The sequence below is a fragment of the Mus musculus genome, chromosome 9 (genome assembly GCF_000001635.26).
Source record: "Mus musculus strain C57BL/6J chromosome 9, GRCm38.p6 C57BL/6J".
In the NCBI taxonomy this organism is placed as follows: Eukaryota; Metazoa; Chordata; class Mammalia; order Rodentia; family Muridae; genus Mus; species Mus musculus.
Genome location: NC_000075.6, coordinates 75,410,043 through 75,430,876, shown reverse-complemented (window position 1 = coordinate 75,430,876; position 20,834 = coordinate 75,410,043). Strand labels below are relative to the sequence as shown.

At 46.8% G+C, this 20,834-nt stretch overlaps 1 long non-coding RNA gene across 1 annotated transcript; it reads right to left on the bottom strand.

The window, feature by feature from the left end:
* Window positions 1–15,339: 15,339 nt before the first annotated feature.
* Window positions 15,340–20,693, bottom strand: 4933433G15Rik (RIKEN cDNA 4933433G15 gene). Its single transcript, NR_040719.1, has 4 exons — window positions 20,111–20,693; window positions 19,013–19,169; window positions 16,501–16,579; window positions 15,340–15,673 (listed from the first exon to the last, which is right to left on the bottom strand). It is a non-coding gene; the product is annotated as an RIKEN cDNA 4933433G15 gene (long non-coding RNA).
* Window positions 20,694–20,834: the final 141 nt, after the last annotated feature.

The window sequence follows — 20,834 nt, the reverse complement described above, 5'->3', positions numbered from 1 at the left end:
AGTCTTCTTGCTTTAAATGGTTAAATGGAGAGAGTGTGTGCCACAGCGGCCTAGCCAGGTTTTCCATAACGCCCTGCTTTGCAACAGATTATGAGATTCCAGGCTAAGACCAGCACAAAGGAAGCAGCCACTCTCCTGCTGTCCTTATATAATTCCTACCAGGAGTGAGGAATTGGGGCCATGTCTCTGCAGATGAAAATAGGATTTTATGCAATAGGAAAGTAACGAATAATATATTCTGGGGGAAATGAAAAAAATATGTCAATATTTCATAACTTTAAAAGGCTAGAATGGAACACCATTGGGCAAGATAAAAATGTGGACTTACATGGGCAAGTCTGGATTTGCAGTGTGGATGGGTTTTAGCTCTTGGTATACTAACACAGAGCACTGCATCCTGGGAGAGGAAGGCAAACATTGTAACTTTCTTGCCCTTTAGATGAGGGAAATAAGTATCTTTATCTTCCCTAAGGTAGAAAATTAAGGGGCTGGAGAAATAGCTCAGCTGTTAAGAGCATTGACTACTCTTCCAAAGGTCATGAGTTCAAATCCCAGCAACTACATGGTGGCTCACAACCATCTGTAATGAGTTCTGATGCCCTCTTCTGGTGTGTCTCTAGACAGCAACAGTGTACTCACATAATAAATAAAGAAATCTTTAAAAAAAAAAAAAATTGAGGTCTTATGCTGGCTACAAGAAGTGGGCCAGTACGAAATGTATATAGACTTGGCCAAGTATGTTAGCTTATGTCTTTAATCCCAGCGCTAAGGTGGCAGAGGCAAACATATCTCTGTGAGTTCAAGACCAGCCTGATCTACATAGTGCCAGGATAGCCTGAAAGTGAGACCCTGTCTCAGAGAAAGAAAAAAAAAAAAAAACAAACTTTTTTGATGTTCCACTTTGTAGTGCTTTGAATAGGTATGGCCCCATTGACACCTGTGTTTGAATGCTTGGCTCATAGGGAGTGGCACTAGTAGGAGGTGTGGCCTTGTTAGGGTAGGTGTGGTCTTATTGAAGGAAGTGTGCCACTGTGGAAGTGGGCTTTGAGGTCTTTTATAAGCTCAAGTTACGCCCAGTGACAGAGTCTCCTTCTGCTCCCTGAGGATTAAGATGTGGAACTCTCAACTCCTTCTCCAGCACCATGCCTGCCTGCACACTGCCATGCTTCCTGTCATGATAATGGACTAAACCTCTGAAGCTGTAAGCCAGCCCCAATGAAATGTTTTCTTTTATAAGAGTTGCCTTGGTCATGGTGTCTCTTCACAACAGTGAAACTCTAAGACACAGTGTAACAAATATGTCTACCTCTACTATGTACAAGGCCTCCAGGGAGTTAGGCCATGAGAAAGACCTACTGCCTGTCTCCAGGAAGGAGCTTATTGTTTCTTATGAGTGGTTATCTTAGTTATGGTTTCTATTGCTGTGAAGAGACACCAGGATCTCGGCAACTCTTATACATGAAAACATTTCATTGGGGCTGACTTGCAGTCCACAGGTTTAGTCCATTATCATCATGGTGGGAAGCATGGTGGCACACAGGAAGGCATGGTGCTGGAGAGATAGCTGAGAGTTCTACATCTGTATCCACAAGCAACAGGCAAAGACTGTGTCACCGGGCATGGCTTGAGCACCTCAAAGCTCCCCCTTAGTGACACACTTCCTCCAACATAGCCACACCTACTCCAACAATGTCATACCTCCTAGTAGGAGTAGTAGTGCCACTCCCTATAGACCAAGCATTCAAACACATGAGTCTAAGGGGGGCAGTCCTATTGAAACCACAGCTGTGGTTAGAATATAAGACAGAAAAAGACATATGACATAGATGCCAGGGTCCAGAGTTGGAAGACTGGCAAGGCTTTGGATGTTGTGTTGGTTGCCTTTAGGGATGCAGCCTGAGAGAAGAATCTGAATGAACAAGGTACAGATAGCTTGGGGTGTGCACCAGGAAAAGTGATCCTGGGCCTGTATACCTTTAGGACATTTGAAATATCTGCCCACGGCGGCAGAGGGGGGAGGGATGGTATAAATTTATGAACAGAGATAGCTTGGTGTGTGTGTGTGTGTGTGTGTGTGTATGTGTGTGTGTGTGTGTAAATGAGTTTGCTGCCAAGCCTGACTAATTTTGATCTTCAGATCCATATGGCAAAAGAAGAAAACTAACTCCTGAAGTTAGCCTCTGACTTCCACACCTACTCGATGATACACAACCTCCCCTGCCGCCCAAGTAAATAAATACATACAATTCAAAAATCTAAGAAGTTCGGAGGCAGTTGGGGTTCCAGGGAGAGGGGTCAGTAAGTGCTGCAACGAGCACAGGGACCTGAGTTTGGTCCCCAGGACACATGAGCACAGGCTCATATGTACACACATGCACACAAATATAATCTAGAAAGATTAGCAAACATTCTAGCAGGGAAACAGGAGAGCAGAAAGAGGGTGGGGCTCCAAGTGCTTAAAGCAGCTGCCCATTCCCAAAATAGCAGCCCCCTATCTGTTATCCTAAAGCACCTGCTGACAGAAATGGTGAGGGGGGACTTTGGGGGTCCACTGCTAGCCATTGCCCTGCATGAGCCGTGGAAATTCTGCTAGAATAGGTGGTGGCACCATAAAGAGCGGGTGGAAGCGATGTGGTGGCCTGTGATTGTAATTGCAACACTTGGGAAACTGAGGCAGGAGAAACACTATGATTTGGAGGCTAGCCTGGGCGACATAGGGGAACCCCTGTATCAAAGAACAAAGCCAAGAACTAAAAGAATGAGTTGGGCAGGCAGCTCTAGCTCCCTGGCCAATGTAAATTTAGCCAATGAGGTGATAGATATGGGCCAGCACCAAGATGGAGCTGAATCTCAAGATAGTGTTTACTGCAAGTGAACCCAAGGAATGGGGATGTGGCTCAGTTGGTAGCGTGCTTGCCTGGTACGCTGGAGGGCCTGGGTTTAATCCCAGCCCTGCATGAGCCAGGCATGGTGTACACTTGCAATGCCAGCAGTCAAGAGGAAGAGACAAGAAGGTCAGAAGTTTTATGTCAGTTCTCAGCTATGTACAGAGTCGGGTGCCAACCTGGACTACATGAGACTGTCTCAAAATTTGAAAAAAAAAAAAAAAAAAAAACCAAAAACCTTGAGAAGTGATTAACTGTGTGTCACCTCTCCTTCCCTTTCCTACACAACCCGAAGCATGTGCAGGGCTGCTGTGGTTTGGGTGTGTCTCCATTTGTTGGAAGCTCGGTCCTCCACGAGGAGATGTTGGGAAGTGGAACCTTTCAGAGCTAGAGTTCAGGGCACTTGTTAAATCAGCAGAGGTGTTGCTGGTGGAAGGAATTAGGGAGTTTGTTTTCAGGAGAATGTGATGCTGTTATAAAAGGGCCCTGTCTCCCTGCTGCCTGGCTTCTCTCTGTGCATTATACTCTTGCCAAGATGCCATCTGGCTTGGTGTGAGGTAGCCAAGAAGTTCCTCACCAGAAACCATCTGGTCTCAGAGTGTCAGTCTCCATGACTGTGAGTTAATTAAATACCTTGTTTCTTTAAAGTGTCCAGCCTCGGTTCTTTTGTTATAGCCATAGAAAACAAACTGAGGCTGGAGCAGAAAGAGGTGGAGGTTTCCCAGCTATAGTGGTGGGAAATTGGTCAAGAACAGGAGATGGAGGTCAAGAGGGATGAGAAGGATTCTGCATAGAAGGAGGCTTTATTGTGATGGAGAGAGCATCCTCACAAGAAACGGACACTAGTGGAGTAGTTTGAGACAGGAAAATGGAGTCCCTTTAGAGAGGCAGCCTGGTGTCAGGCTTTGGAAGTTAAGGGAAGTAAACACAAGGGGCAAGCAAAGGGTAGGGAAAGAAAAGAGAAAGCCTGCATTGTGCATTGGTCAAGCTGCCTAAGGAGACCTAGGGCACTGGTCTAAGGCAGATTGACATATCTGTCATTTCTCCTGCAGTGCAGGTAAGGAGGAAGATCACACTGACAGGATGGGCCTGGGGGCATGGGGGCACACGACCTACACAGACACAACAGTGCAAGACACAGGAGAAAGAACCGTGTCCTTCTGACTCTCAGCCACATATTCAAAACTTCTGACACTATCAGTGGACTCAGACTGGGATGTCTACAATTCAATTCTCACACTATCTATCCAGAAGAGGCTGAACCCATAGATTGTAGGTGCAGTACCATAAGACTGTCCCCACTTTTCAAGCTGTGCGAAAGGTTGCTTCATACTCAAGTTACAGATCCGAGTTCCCACAGACCTTCCTCTGGTTCGCTTCCTTGGCCAGGGCAGCTCGCGTGCTCAGGAAAACACTGATGAGCAGAGGTGTGGTTGACGGCTAGACGGGATATAGGAAGGATGCAGGGATTCCATACTCTCTCTCCACCACCTCTGTCGGCTACCCGCCTGGAAGCTCTTTGGACCTCACCCTTGGAAGTTTTACAGAGGTTTCATTAGGAATCAGTATTGCTTACAGTCCTGGCCATTCATGACCAAGAGATCCGCCTTCAGCGGCTCCTGTCCCATCTGATCACGCGGCTGGATCCCCTGGCAACCAGCTCCATCTTGAGGCTTTCCAGGAACATGCCAAAGAGTTGCCTCTTTACAGCAGAGAATGCGCCTATCTCAGGGAAATTCCAAGGATTTAGGGACCCTGGGTTAGATGTGCCAGTAACTCAGGAAATTACACAGGCCTAAAGATCTCTCAGGAACCAGGGTCAATGACTAACTATTAAGAACAAAGGACTCTTCCAGCAGCCATGTTACTCAGGAAATTACAGAGGTTTGTGGATCTCTCTGTAATGGTCAAATCTATATTTCACAATATCACAGGCTGTCAGGGGAGGTTGTTAACACGGGGAATAACAGATAAGTCATGGGGACCCAAGCTTCTCACCAGGAGAGAGAGAGTCACTGTGTGCACAGGAAATGAGCTGCTCAGGGTGGGACTAGAATTGGAGGTAAGAGTGATGTCATTTTGGATGTACCCAGATGAGTCTAGAAATAACTATAGCTCTAAATGGGCACATTATTATTTATTATAAAACTACACACATGTACTTCGTATAGTCTCTAGCTAGATGTGTTCATGGGGCCCAAGAACAGTAGGAAGAGTAAGTAACACATTTAAGGCACGGATCTTGGCTTCTAAGAGAATACTCCTTAGAAAATGGCTGGTTGAAGAAGGACTGCAGCATGGAAGAAGTAAACTTGGAGTGTCTTGCACAGTGAGCAAGAAAGTGTAAAAGAAATGAAGACGATACGTTAAAAGGGTAAGGAGGCCAACATGTAGGCAGGAGCTATGACTGGCCAAGAGAAGAACAACTCTGGAAAGTTAAAGTGAAGTCAGGCATGGTGTCTGGCACACACCTTTGATCCCATCCCAGCACTCAGGAGGCAGAGGCAGGTGGATCTCTGTGAACTGAAGGGCAGCCTGGTCTACACAGTCAATTCCAGAATAGCTGGGGCTACACAGAGAGAAACTCTGTCTTGACAAGCAAGGTAAAACAAAACCAAATGCTAACCTGTGTCCAATTCTCCCAACTGGGATAGCCAGGTTCATTTTGCACCAGGATGGACAGGAGGGAGAGAAGATTAGCTGGTGAGAGTGGGTACAGGCAGGATCTCTGACAACAGGTCAGTGTGACGGTAAAACACACACACACACACACACACACACACACACACACACACACACACACACACACACACACGCACACCCAGGAACAGCTTTGGAGAATGGGTTTGGTTTATTGGGTGGAACAAAGGTGATTTAACGCCTTGATGGGTGAGTAAGGGGTGTCAGGGTGAGTGTACATCATTGGCTGCGGTGGGGGTGGGGGGAACCAAGAATTTCAGATGCCGCTAAGAAAGTTTAGCCTGCCTATTGGCTACTTAACCTCCTCTAGTGAGGTGAGGGGGTTGGAGGTGGGGGAATGGGACAAAGGACTTCATTCAGCAGGATATGCAAGTCCAAGGCAGGGGGCTATCCATCTTACTCCTGCTGACCTCAGGATGACATTTCCAGTGTTTGGAACACGCCTTGACTCCACTCTTGCTCCAGGCCTGCTCTTCCTGGTCCCATAACCAAATAAATAAGCAACACAATAGTGAAGTGATGGATGGATCATAACCTACTGAATGAAATAGGAGTCCTTCAACCAATGCAGATGTGAAGGGATGGATAAACTCACTGAAGTCTGATGAAGTGTAGGGCATTCACATAGCTTTAATGTTCCCTCAAACACTTAATTACAAAGGGAAAAAAATAATTTTCACAGTGGGGAAGCCTGACAGTCACCAGCTAATCAAGTGACCACAGTTACCCACATCTGTGATGGAACAAATTAGTGTCATGTGTCACCTGCTATGAGTAGTGGCTTCTCTGATAGTTTGTCCAAAGGTGCATGACCCGATTCTGTGATAAAACTCCAGCTTTTGATTCTTTCTGTTTCTGTACCCTGGAAGATGGCATTCCATGGCACCTGAAGAGACCCAGGTATGGCAGGTGGTACAACTAATGGACTCGGTTCTGACCACACAGCTTCTACATTGCAAGATAAGCCTAAATTAAAATAAATCCTGCAAAAAGAAGTTGCCTATAGTCTTGAAAACTAGCCAGTAAAGTGCTTGCCTTGAAAGCATACAAAGATGAATTCGATCCCCAGGACCATGTAGAAAAGTCAGGCATAGTGGTGCCCACTTGTAATCTCAGAGCTGGAGATCCTGAGCCTTCCCCACTTGGAGAATTCCAGAGCAATGAGAGTGCACACACACACACACACACACAGGATACTATTGAGACCTGTGACAACTTCAATGGAGTCTGAAGATCAGCTGCAAACCTGTTAAATTCCCAATTTAGATGTTTTTTTTTTTCTGGAATTCTCTTGGGCGTTCTCATTAGTAAGAAAAACACATTACAGGGGCAACAGGGCGTCTTCAGAGCTTTGACTCTGCAGGAAGGAGCCTCTGAGTCAGAGCTTAGCATCCAGGATGTTTATGAGGGCGTGCCTTTGAAATGGACACCTGTGGAAGGGAAGAGAGGGAAGCAGGCTTGGGGAAGGAAACACAAGCTGTAAGGAAGGCCAGCAGCCTTAGCTGACCCATGAGGCTCTGAACTCCACTGCCTCTCAGCATTGCCCCAAACTGGACTGAGGAGGCTGGGCTTGTCATTGTGTCGTTTGTGTGTGCAAGTTCGCATGCTCATGTGTGCACGTCACATGTAGGTTGGGGGACCTCAGGTTTGTCCTTCAGGAGCCATTGACCTTATTGTTTTGATCTCTGTTTTTCTTTGGTTTTTCAAGACAGGGTTTCTTCTTGTAGTCCAGGTTCTCCTAGAACTTGTTCTGTAGACCAGGCTGGCCTCAGACTCAGACATCTCTGACTGCCTCTGGCTCCTGAGTGCTGGGATTAAAGGTGTGGGCCATCACCATCCAGCAAAAGTTCTCAAGAGACTTGTTTTGGCGTTTTGGTTTCTCTGTGTAGACCAGGCTGGCCTTGAGCTCAAAAATCCACCTGTCTCTGTCTCCCAAGTGCTGGGATTAAAGGCGAGTGCCACTCACTCCCACCCCTTAGTTTTTGAGATAGGTATCTCACTGGTTTGGAAGTCACCAAGTAGGATAGGCTGGTTGGTCAGTGTGTGTTGTGAGATCATCCTGTCTTACCATTATAAGCACACGCTCCCACACCTGCCCTTTTACATGGATTCTGAGGCTCAAAACCAGAAAGCAAGCTTGTTACCCACCAAGCCTGTTCCCTGGCCACACCTTAATCAGCTATTGAATGTGAAGGGTCCTGAAGATGAGGGTAATATTCCCCATGAGGCTGTTCCCCTTCTCTCTAGATACAGGCACAGAGAATGCCCAGGCGACAGCTACTGTTAGCTATTCAATGGGACTTGTGCTGTATCACCTGATGGTGAAAAAGGTGATCATCTCACTTCAGGAACCAGGTCCCTGAGCTCTGCAGAATCAGGACAGGAGTGGGAATGGGACCCAGGAATGCTAGCAGGTTTGCCCCTACTTCCATACTTTGCCTCCCAGGACCACGTATTCTCCCTGCATAGCATCATAATAAAAGGTTTTTATTCTTTGTCCCTATGCAACCTGGAAAAAGGCATTCCATCTCTGCAGAGTAAGGCACCAAAGCAGGTGCAGATGCAGCCTGTGAGCAATACAGACAGATTCCATAGCAGGGACTCACCATCATAGCTTCTTTGTTGCAAGTTGAATCCTCTGGTCTGATGCAATGCTCTGTGAGATTCAATGCTAGTGGAATATTCCAGAACCCCAGGGTGATGCCTGAGGGGTGAGACAATCAAAAACACTCACCCAAACACTTGTTCATTCCTGTTAGAATGAATCACTCACTAAAGAAGGATTCCAAAGTCTCCAGCTTGTGTTACCAAATGGTGTCTTAGGGGTGTGACACCATACCAGGAGTCCAGCACTGGTCTCTCACTCTCAAGCTGGACACAGGTAGAAGCAGTAACCGGTTAAGCTCTGGTAAGTAGGAGCCTGTGCTACTGAGCTAAGAAGAGCCTGACTCTGCCACACGCTCACTTCACTCACGGATCTGTTGTGCCAGCAATGGTGTGGTTGGTGACAAAGGCTGACTCAACTGGCTGTGTCATCTTATATCTACCATTTTGCTATTTCTGGGATCTGTGTGGCCTCTCTCTCGCCATTAATCCTTTCTTTGTGTTAAAAAAAAGTATTTTCAAGATGTGTGTGTGTATTTGTCAGGGTTCTCTAGGGTCACAGAACTTGTAGGTAGTCCCTATATAGTAAGGGAATTTGTTAATGACTTACAATCTGTAGTTCAACTTCCCAACAATGGTCAGTAGCAGCTCAGATTGGAAGTCTAAGGATCTAGCAGTTGCTCAGCCCCATAAGGCAAGCAGGAGAGGAGTCTTAAGAGTCTTCCTTCTTCCAATGTCCTTAGGTAGGTCTCCAGTAGAAGGTGTGGCCCAGATTAAAGGTGTGTACCACCATCCCTGGATCTGGGACTTGTATTGTCCCAGATGACCTTGAACTCGGAGATCTCCTCGCCTCAGTCTCCTAGGATTCATAGCCACCATGCCTCAAGATCTCCATGCCAAGATCAAGGTCAGAAACTTCTCTCAGTCTCAAGATCAGGATCACAGGCAAAATTTCTAATTCTGGATTGTAGTTCAGATGTAGTCAAGTTGACAACCAGGAACAGCCAGTACAGTGTGATAATACATGCCTATAATTTCAGTGCCCAGGAAGTAGAGGCAGGACAATGAGGAGTCCAAGATTATCCTTGGCTACATAGGAAGCTTGAAGCTAGCCTGAACTATTTCAGGGCTGGTGAGATGGATCAGAGGGTAAGAGCACTGACTGTTCTTCCTAAGTTCCTGAGTTCAAATCCCAGCAACCACATGGTCACTCAATGAGATCTGGTGCCCTCTTTTGGTGTGTCTGAAAAAAGCTACAGTGTACTTACATATAATAAATTAATCTTAAAAAAATAAAATAAAAAAGGTGAGGGGACTGAAGAGATGGCTGAGGAGTAAAGACTGCTCCTCTTGAAAAGGCCCAGAGTTTGGTTTCTAGCACCTTGGTCGGTGGGGGACCTGACAGCTGACCTCTGTGGGCACCAGTGTTCATTATGCACAGACATAGACAACTACAAATACATCTTTTTTTTTAAGCGAATAAAAAGATACTTTCAAACTATCGTTTTAATTGCTTGTCTTGTATTAAAGGCTATCTGTGCTCTCTCTAACACACATGGTACCTATGGTCTTGCCAGTGAGTGGGCCAGCTCCAATCCCCATCTGCTCTCTGACTTATCAGATCTCCTCTGGCTCCAACTGTGTGAGTTTGGATTTTTCAGGAAGCAAACCGAGACAGATTTTAGTGCTCAGGATATTTTATTAGAGAGAACTTTGGAATCAACATCTGTGGATGGGAGGGAGGGGAAGGAAACAGGATTGAGCAGGAAGGGTTGGAATGAGGGCAGACTGATGGCCTGAGCTAACCCCACCAAGGAGCCCTTAAACAGAAAGGCCCCATTACTACCCTGTGCAGGGCAACTTCCCTGGCTCTAATTTTGCTGTGACTTGTCAATGGATTTGGGCCACTAGAAAAGGTGTATCTTGCCGGGCAGTGGTGGCACACGCCTTTAATCCCAGCACTTGGGAGGCAGAGGCAGGCAGATTTCTGGATTTCTGAGTACGAGGCCAGCCTGGTCTACAGAGTGAGTTCCAGGTCAGCCAGGGCTATACAGAGAAACCCTGTCTCGAAAACCCAAAAAAAAAAAAAAAAAAAAAAAAAAGGTGTATCTCTCCACAGATGAGACTAACTCTAAAGGAAATGACTGTGACAGCCATGTACAACCAGGGCCCAGACAGCTCAAAGGAAAAGTTAGCCAGTGGTCTGGATACCCACCACAGGGGTCGGGCCAGCAACTTATTCTCTAATTGTTCAGGTGAAAACTCACATTTGACTGGTAGCAAAACAGTGTAGCACTCATGGAGGGGAAATATCATTATGCTATGTGTGATCAGTTTTTCCTCATTTCTTTTTATATTTATGTGCATGAGTGTTTTTTTTTCTTTTGTTTTGTTTTGTTTTTCAAGACAGGATTTCTCTGTGTAGCCCTGGCTGTCCTGGAACTCACTTTGTAGACCAGGCTGGCCTCAAACTCAGACATCTGCCTGCCTCTGCCTCCCAAGTGCTGGGATTAAAGGTGTGCGCCACCACTGCCCGCGGTTTGTTTTTTTTTTTTTTCTGCATATGTATGTGTACTCTGTGCATGTTTGGTACAGGCAATGTCAAAGAGAGTATCAGATCCCCTGGAACTGGCATTATGGATTGCTGTGAGCTATCATGTGGGTGAGCCAAACCCTGGTCCTCTGCAGCAGCAGCAAGTGCTCTTACTGACTGAGCCATCTCTCCAGGGCCCCTGCCCCTTTTCCAGTAACATCATTTGAACCCAGGGTTTCTTTGCATGCAAGGCAAATACTCTACTGGTGAGCCACATCCCCAGCCTAAGTATACAGCTTCTCTGTAAGTCTGAATTACATTTAAAAAAAAGCTTTTCCTAAAAGAATACGGAATGATTGAAGCAGCACAGGAAAGTCACCGCTGCTGATGCTGAGAAGATGAAAACGCATTTGGGCGCTTGCAGTCCTGGCTCTCCAGGAGACCCAGTGGGAGACAAACCTGAAAACAGCAAATTGAGCTTCATCTTTCCTAAGGCAATAAAATATATGGGGTAATGGGATGGAGGGATGGCTGGGTGGTTAAGAGCACTGGCTGCTTATCCAGAGGACTTGGGATCAATTCTTAGGGTTTCTATTGCTGTGATGAAACACTGTGGCCCAAAGCAACTTGGGGAAGAAGGATCTACTTAGCTTAAGCTTCCAGAGCACTGCTCATCATCAAAGGCACTCAGGACAGGAACTCAAGCATGGCCGTAACTAGGCAGGAACTGAAGCGGAGGCCACTGAGGGGTGCTGCTCACTGGCTTGCTCCCCATGACTGGCTCAGACTGCTTCCTTATAGAATGTAGGAGGACTTGCCCAGGGATAGCCCCATCCAAAACGGGCCCAGCCTCAATCACTAAGAAAATGTCCTACAAGCCTGCCTACAGCAACTCCTTTGTTTGTTTGTTTGTTTGGTTTTTCGAGACAGGGTTTCTCTGTGTAGCCCTGGTTGTCCTGGAACTCACTTTGTAGACCAGGCTGGCCCCAAACTCAGAAATTTGCCTGCCTCTGCCTTCCAAGTGCTGGGATTAAAGCCGTGTGCCACCACGCCCGGCTTACAGCAACTCTTATTGAGGCATTTTCTCAAATGAGGCTCCCTCCTCTCCAGTGACTGTCTTGTTGACATAAAACTAGCCAGCATAGCTTCCCCACACATGGTAGCTCACAACCATCTATAACCTCAGCACCAAGGGACTCTTTTAGGCACTGCATGCACATGGGGTAAAGCTATTCAGGCTAAACACTCATATATATGTGTTTAAGAACAAGGAATGGTGGGGAAGAGTGGGGACACTGATGCCACTACAGCTAGATAGGAGCAGGGACACCGATATCACTATAGCTAGATGAGCCTTCAGGTGTGCCTCACCTATGAGCATGTCAGTCTTTGGAACTTCCACACTATGTTACTGTTCTTGGGTGGAAGCAGAGCTCAGTGGAGAAAAACACTCGGCAATCATGAGTGATGTCTGGGTTCATCTCCAGCACCACACAGTTTCCACTGGGTCTTGGGATGCAGGCCTGTAATCTCAATTACTGAAGAAGTAATCACAAATTCAGTGCCTGACCCAGCTATACAGAGAGTTCAAGGCCAGCCTGGGAAACTTATTAGAGATTCTGTTTCAAAAGGAAGGTGGGGCGGGGGTTGTGCATGTGTCATCCTAGCACTGAGAAGGTGAGGCAGGAGGATCTGAAGTTTGAGATTTATCTAGACCATAAAGTGAGATCCTGTCTCAAAAATAAAAAGCCAACCAAAAACCTACCACCACCTTCTCTGCTGGCAAAAATATAAAATTAGTTTCTACCTCCTTCTCTTTGTTCCTTTCCCTTCCTTGACCATCATGGAACTTAAGAGTGTGACGACGAGTCTTCCTCAGCATCCCTGTACTGGGCCTGAGACTGAGTGACAGGGAGGCAGGAAGGAGCCATTTTCTTGTCATTCTTTCCTGCCTTCTTGTCCAGTTAAGTCATTTTGCAAATGTGTCCTTTCTCTTTTCCCTCAAGAATACTTAGCCTTCTGTCTTTGCTTCAGAAGTGATATCAACAAAGGCTTCTAAATGTAGAACAGATTTTTCTTTCCTCGAATGGACCTCAGGCTAAGCTACAGAGCGTGAAAAGCTGCCTTTGTATAAATGAACACATGATGGTGGTGCTGGATGCTGGGAACAGGGAGAGCCAGTCACCCTGGCATCACCCCAGTGCCCTTCCTCTGCTCTTCTGGGCCCCATCCATTGTGACCTTCCTTCTACCTCTCCTGGTGAGAGCAAAAGGCATTTGTGCTTCCCAGGGAGCAGGAACACACCTTCCGTCCAGGGAGAGGTGCAGGGAGACTGCTTGGCCCTTTGTCCCTGAGCAACAAGCTTGGGCACGTATGTGTCAGGCTACACTATTTCATCATGTCTTTGAGAAATAATTAAGTGCTAAACAATACACACACCACTTTAAAAGTCAACTGATGCATTAAACACCGAAAACAACCACTTCCCAACTACATTACCCAGAAAGTTTGGAGAATGTTTTTTTACCTGCCCTCTCCCATGGCTGAGCATCAAACTCAGGCCACATGTATGTTACAGATGCTGGCTCCCAGCTCCGGGAAAATGCTCTACCTTAGATAAAGTAGGTAATTAAAGAGTAACTGTTGAATGACTACAGGGAGTGGAAGGAGACCTGGCCAACTTCAGGAAGCCATGGTGGGAAGAAGGTCTGGCTGGAGACCTGAACGCCCCAGATGCCTTCTATGTTGCCAGGTGCTTTCCACACAGTAGCTCCTGAAAAACCTCAGAACGGCTCTGCAGGAGAGAGCTGTCCTAAGATGGGGTGAGACCACTTGCCTGAAGGCAATCAGTGGCAGCAGTGGGCCAATCCACAGATTTCGTGGATGATGCTGGTGGCATCAGGACACCAGATGGGTAGCAGCAGCTCCTTGGGGCTGTCAGAGTAGAGCTCTCATGAATCCCGGCTGCAGGAGAGCGCGAGACTCTGAGAAGGCAGATGAGCTCATGTAGCACAGTCACTGGGCTGAAAATGTCCTGAAGCTCTCCGGCAGGGTGGTAAACTCCAAACCCATGTATCTAAGCTGAAGAAAAGGGAAACTGCACAAAGCTGTGTGAGTGGACAGGAGGACGGCAGTTAGTATGAAGTGTGCTCAAGACGAGCTGGAAGCTGTACTTGGTTCCAAGAAGAGAGCCTGAGTTAATACTATTTGCTGAATACAACGGCCTCCATACTAAGAAAGCAGACTACACAGCTATTATGGCTATTCCTGGTCGTCAACTTGACTATATCTGGAATGAACTACAATCCAGAATTGGAAGCTCTCACCTGTGATCCAGATCTTGAGGCATAGTGGCTATAAGTCCCAGGAGACTAAAGCAAGAAGAGCTCTGAGTTCAAGGTCATTTGGGACAATACAAGTCCCAGGTCCAGGCATGGTGATCACACCTTTAATCTGGGCCACACCTTCTGCTGGAGACCTACCTAAGGACATTAGAAGAGGGAAGACCCTTCCTCTCCTGCTTGCCTTGTGAGTCTGAACAACTGCTAGATCCTTGGACTCCCATTCACAGCTGCTGCTGACCATTGTTGGGGAGTTGGACTACAGATTGCAAGTCATCATAATAACTTCCCTTACTAAAAAGAGACTACTCACAAGTTCTGTGACTCTAGAGAACCCTGACTAATATAACAGCTGAAAGCATTATCTTGTTCAATAGAGTGAAGAAGCATCATTCAAAAGCATGCATTGAGTTCTTTCTGGGAAACCTTAAGAGAGGGTCTTAACAGATTCACCAAGGCTATAAAATAACAAGGCAAATTTCCACCAGTTCAGATGGGTATCTTAGTTAGGCTTTTACTGCTGTGAACAGACATCAAAATCAAGGCAAGTCTTATAAAGGACATTTAATTGGGGCTGGCCTACAGGTTCAGAGGTTCAATCAATTATCATCAAGGTGGGAGTATGGCAGCATCTTGACAGGCATGGTGCAGGCAGAGCTGAGAATTCTATATCTTCATCTGAAGGCTGCTAGTGGAAGACTTCCAGGCAGCTAGGATGAGGGTCTTAAGCCAACATCCACAGTGACACACCTACTTCAACAAAGCCGCACCTTCTAATCGTGCCACTCCCTGTTGCCAAGCATATATAAACCATCACAAATGGAGATTGGTCCCGAGGCTCTGGTGCTTTGGGCTTTTGGAAGGTGCCTAGGCTATGAGGATTCTGATGTCAACACAAGGCTACCCATAGAGGGAGCAAAATTAGATGGTGCTAGCAGTGTGTGCTGTGTTAGAGACCTTACAAATGGAGCCTAATTAGGATGAGTAGGCCACTGGGATAGAAGTGTCACTACAAGGATCTATCTTATCCCTTGCTGCTTCATTCTGTCTTTCAAAGCCCCATAGCAATAGTCAGATGACCATGGAACCTTAGAAACCATGAGCCAAAATAAAACCATGACTTATGCGCTGTGTTACAACCATGAAACACTGACTGGCTGGTGAATGGCTCTGGTAGAATCACCGCTGCTAAGTCCCTAAGTTTGGGTCACAGCTGACAACTGTAATATTCATAAACAATTTTCAACACTTACTGAAAGCCTTCACCAGAGTCTCAACAAGTCAAACCCAGAAGTTTTATTCACACAGCAAGAAAATACCAGATGGGCTGAATCCAGCTCAGCAAAGTCATCTTTAGGGGTTCCCCCATCCTCCCAGAGACAGGATTTCTCTGTGTAGCCCTGGCTGTCCTGGAACTCACTTCGAAGACCAGGCTGGTCTTGAACTTAGAGATGCATCTGTCTCTGCTGGGATTAAAGGTGTGTGCCACCATTGTCCGCTATCTCTGAGTTCTTAATTATTATAGTCTGGCCAGCACTGGTCACCAGAGCTCATCAGCCTTGGAGGAATCAAGCTCTTTAGGCTGTAACTCTAGAGGGCTGAACTCTTCCCTGGGGAGAAAGTTATCACTGTTAGAAACTTTGGGTTAGCATGTATTTGCTCCAGCCTTAACACCCTTATAGATGGCGCTGGCTTTCCTGAGCTTGGAAGACACACAGTCTTTACTTGTGACTGAGATCAGTTCCTAGGATGTGATTTCTAATTTGTGTCTCCTATGGCCACCATGTTATAAATACCAACTGGGTTTCCCCTCCCCACCTGTAGTGGCTGTTCCTGGCTGTCAACTTGACTATATCTGGAATGAACTACAATCCAGGTTGGAAGACTCGCCAGTGATCCTAATCTGGAGGCTGGGAGATACAAGTTTCTGACCTTAACCTTGGAGATCTTGAGGCATAGTGGCTATGAATTCCAGAAGATTAAGACACGGGAATCTCCAAATTCAAGGTCATCTGGGATTAAGGGCGTGGTGCTACACACCTTTAATCTGAGTCACATCTTCTGCAGGAGACCTACATAAGGACATTGGAAGAAGGAAGACAGACTCTTCCTCTCCTGCTTGCCTTGTGAGTCTGAGCAACTGCTAGATCTTAGACTTCCATCCACAGCTGCTGCTGACCCTTGTTGTGGAGTTGGACTGCAGACTCTAAGTCATCAACAAATTCTTTTACTATATAGAGACTACCCATAAGTTTTGTGACTCTAGAGAACCCTGACTAATATACTACCTAACTCTTAAAATAATGAAGCCCAGTGAGTGTTTACTACAGGAAGTGTGCCTCAAGAGGGGCAGCTGGCTTGGAGGCAGCAGTGGATCTCAGTGCAGAGGAAGTGAGGGAGTGCTAGCGGGTGGGCGGGGCGTCTTTCTTTGACTCACCTTCTTCAGAGGTCGGGGAGATGCCAGGCTGGGGGCTGGGGAGACGATTTCTTAGCAATGCTGGTGAATTTCTGAAGCCCTTTGTTCAAACAGCATAAAAAATGAAAAGCTAAGCTTGGATATGGTGGTCAGTGTTTACATTTTTTTTAAAGCTGCTAAGCTGTTTTATGTATTAAACATAAAGCTCTTTTCAATTTGTTAATGTGATTCTAGAGAAAGAAGCTTTAATTATTTTTATGCTGTAGGAAAGAAACTCTACATGCAAACCTAAGCACGCTTCCTTTCCATGTACCAACAGGACACAATCTCTGCCTCAAGAGTTCAAACATTTTTGACGTTTTGTTTTGATCAGGGCAGCAGAAAAGCTGCACAACACGTATTTACCCCTTACTGTCTTGCCTCTTGATACATACACTCTACCAAGAGTCTCCGGAGCTAGAGGAGGGACTGGTTAAAGGTGTAAACAGGACAGGTATTTGGCAAACACTGGAAACAAAGCAAGAGTGGCCATGACGGTGCACTTCAGCCTTGTGAGTCTCGGAGCACGTTGGTTGCTTCTTTGTGTTTCAAGTTCTGGTTTTACTGGAAAGCATGGCCTCTGGGAGGTGCAAGCTCCCTCCTCACTCACTTCCCTTGGACTGATCAGCCATGAACTGGGATGCCTGCAGCTCCATTAGAAACCTGTGCTTGTGGGTGAAGTGTGCTCTAATGAGAGGTGAGATACAGTGGACAGATGGCTTCTGTCTCGTCTGTTCACCCCAGGCTCCTTTGTCTCAGCAATTTTTAGGAAAGTCACAAGGCACAGCCTTACCTCAGAGTTCCATGTACGACCTTCCTGAGCATGTGTCGTTAGCAGAATAAGGAAAGTTAGGCAGAAGCAATTGATTCTCCTGCGTCTTCCGTGTTCTGCTTATCAACCTGCCTTCCCACTGATGTCATTGATGTCAGGCTTTCAGCTCTTTCAGTTCAAAGAACTAGGTCCAGGTTGGGGGTGGGGCAGGGAGCCCAGCAGCAGTCTGCTAAGCATTCAGAAGCCTTGGGTTCTATGGCCTGCATCACACACTGTTATCATCATTATCACCATCATTGCCACCATCCATAATTAGCTGCACCACCGAAATTCCTTGCCTGATGTCATTAGTAAGACTAATGCCTAAAACTGTTGGCAGGACCACCAAAGCTATCTGCCACCAACTCCCTCAGGCCTCCCGCAAAGCCTCCTCAGGCTTTGCAGTGGTCTGCAGGCTCAGGCCTTCTTACGTCTGTTCTCTCATTTGGGAATGTCTTTTGTCCTGCCACTACCTGACCAAGGTGAGGCCAGGCAAAGCCCTCTCTTTCAGTTGAGCTTTCTCTGATGTCCCAAGCTCTTAGTAACTGGTCCATCACAGCTCAGAAAGTGCTCAGAGTCTGCCACCTTCAGCCATGTTCAGCCTCTCCTGCACACTTCCACAACCTTCAAACTCTCCTAGCAATAACAAGCAAAAACCAAATTCATTTCACACTGTGATCCAATGTCCTATACTTCAATGCTGTGTTCATTTCGACAGCTCTGAAATCAGAACATAGCAATGAGACATTATGATAAGATTTATTGCTTCTTTGAGGCAGGGTCTCACTGTGTAGCACTGGCTGTCTGGAACTCACTCTGTAGACTAGACTGCTTAAACCCGAAAAGAGATCTGCTCACCTCTGCGTCCCAAGTGCTGGGAATTAAGGAGTGTACCACTACCACCTGGTGAGATTTTTAAAAAATGTACATGGGTATTCTGTCTGCACGGATGTCTGCACAGCACCATGTACCTGAGGAGGGTGTTGGATATCTTGGAACTAGAGCTATGGATGGCTGTGGGCTGCCACGTGGATGCTGGGAATTGACTCTGCTTTTTGCTACTGAGTCATCTCTCTTTTCCCAAGCCCTGGTTTTATCATTCTTAGTACTACATAGAATAATGGCCTGGTTTGTATCTGGTGGCATTTTGATTTGCTATAATGTAGGACAAAGCTGCAAGCTTCCCTGTTGCCCTTCCTGTTTATAGGGGATGGTCTCTTATTCAGGTTGTTTTTCTGGGTAATGAAATTTGTTGGTCATGACCCACACAAATGATTGGCCTACTCATTAAATAATTGTCATATACAGCTTCAAAAACGACTTGGAGAAGCTGGGTGTGGAGCATTGGGGAGACTGAGGCAGGATGAGCGTGAACTTGAGGCCAGTTGGGGCTGCACAGACAGACGTCTTTCAAAACAACCCCCTTCCAAATAAACCAAATGTTAGGGGAAGTGGCCTCCACTCATGTTTATGCTCATACAATAGGATTAAAAATCTAGCCTAGCTGTATTACCATGAACAAAATTCAGCTGTGCATACAAACATGACCTTTTTCTTCCTAAAAATTCCTTGGCAATTTCATACACGTATATAATGAAATGTGGTCATTCGCACTCCCTGCTGCTGTCTCTCATTTTTTGCTTGATTGCTTGCCTGCTTTGGAACCCCAAGGGCTGACCTCACCTCAAGATTCTCCTGTCTCAGCCTGCAGAATGCTGGGATGACAAGCGTTCACTACCACACTTGGTTTATACGCATGACCGACTTCAAGAAATTCTCATCCAGGAAGATGAATTTGCAAATACCTTATCGCGCTTTCAGGCAGGGACTTCCTCAAAGCCTATTTTTGGAAAGAACACATAAGTGACTAAACTCATCAGGGTAAACTCGCCTTCCACCCCCCCTCCCCCCACCCCCCGCCCCCAGCAAGATTCTGGGCTTATCCAACATTAAATTCTCCTAGACTTCTTTCAAAACTCTTCCCTTTCCCATCCTAAACTGTCACACCACTCAGTCCCAGTCAAGACCCCTTGATGAAAGGCCTATCATAAACCAAATCTCCAAAATTTTGTACCTAGCTCACCCTGACCTCTCTTTTAAGATTCCACAAACACTTAACATCGTGGACTCCTTTGACTCCTATAAAGCAATATGGCTGGCTTTAATGGAAGTCAGCAGAGATGCATTATAAACTTTCTGAGAGAAAGCATACGGCTTGCTATTTATGCTCACCACCACCACCACCCCGGGGGGTCCAGCCATTAGAGGAAGATGGAGGTCCCAGAGTCCATCAGGAGGAACTAGAGGGAGGACAGAGTGGGTCGGTGGAGCAGAACTTCACAGTGCCGGCTGCACTCAACAGCTGTAAATCTCGCTTTCTGTAGGCATTACTGCTCTTCTCCTGGTATTCAGATGGTATTGCTTTAAATATAATAGAGCTGGGCTCAGCTGCCTAAGCCTATAATCCAAGCTCTGGGGAAGCTAAGGCAGGGAGATTAGGTGTGCTAGGGCAGGCTGAGTTATAGAGAGATGCTGTCTCACAAAGCATATATTTTAATGTATCTCTGTATTAGGAAACATTGAAGCTCCTCTCAAGCTCTTAACTTCAAGTGACTGTGTCATCTCTGAAAGGGGTTTGCTGCTTACAGTGGATCATGGACTGCAGTGGCCATATTTTCTTTAGGATGGTCAATTACCACTGATAGAAAGGGCTAACCGAACCTCTCATTTTTCTTTTTTGTGAGGCGGGGTCTCAGTAGTCTGGGCTGGCTTTGAACTCACTATGCAGCCAAGGATTAACTGTATCTTCTAATCCTTCTGGTCTCCAAGACAGGGATCACAGGGGTACAACAACAAGCTCTCCCAGCCTTTTGAGACAGGGTCTATTATATAGCATAGGCTGTCCTGGCACTACATAGACTAGTTAACTCATGTGCCACTACTCCCAGGCAAACCCTGTGCTTTTTATATCTAAGTTCCTAAATACTTAAATTTCATCTAAGCACTGGAAGGGCAGCTATCTACCTTTCTCAGCACGCCTATGTCAAACTCTGGCTGGTCTCAGCGATCTCAACAAGCCAGCCACCCTGCTGACTGAGCTTTTGCTCAGTTTTCCCAGGACCCCTCACTCATTCACCTCCCTGGTTACCGCGGATGCTTCTAGAAGCAGCCAACGGACCCCGGGGACCGATCCCAGGGGCCTTCCCAACACCACCCTGAGCTTATCTGCTCAACAATCTGGCCTAGCATATTCGCCTTCGCCCACTTCCTCCCGACAGCACGGGACCCAGCAGCCGTTCAGACGCTCGCCCTGTCGGGTCACTTGGTACGACACTCTGGGCGGTGGTTCAGCTGAGGCCGGGGTGTACCCGCCAGCAGGCCGCGTGCAGCTCCGACCGCCCCCGCGGCGCGCGCAGTCACGGGCGTTGGAAATTCCGGCGCGTGCGGCTCCCCGGCTGGCGGGGGCGGGGCCGCCGTGGAGTGAGCCTGTGACGTGAGGGGGCGT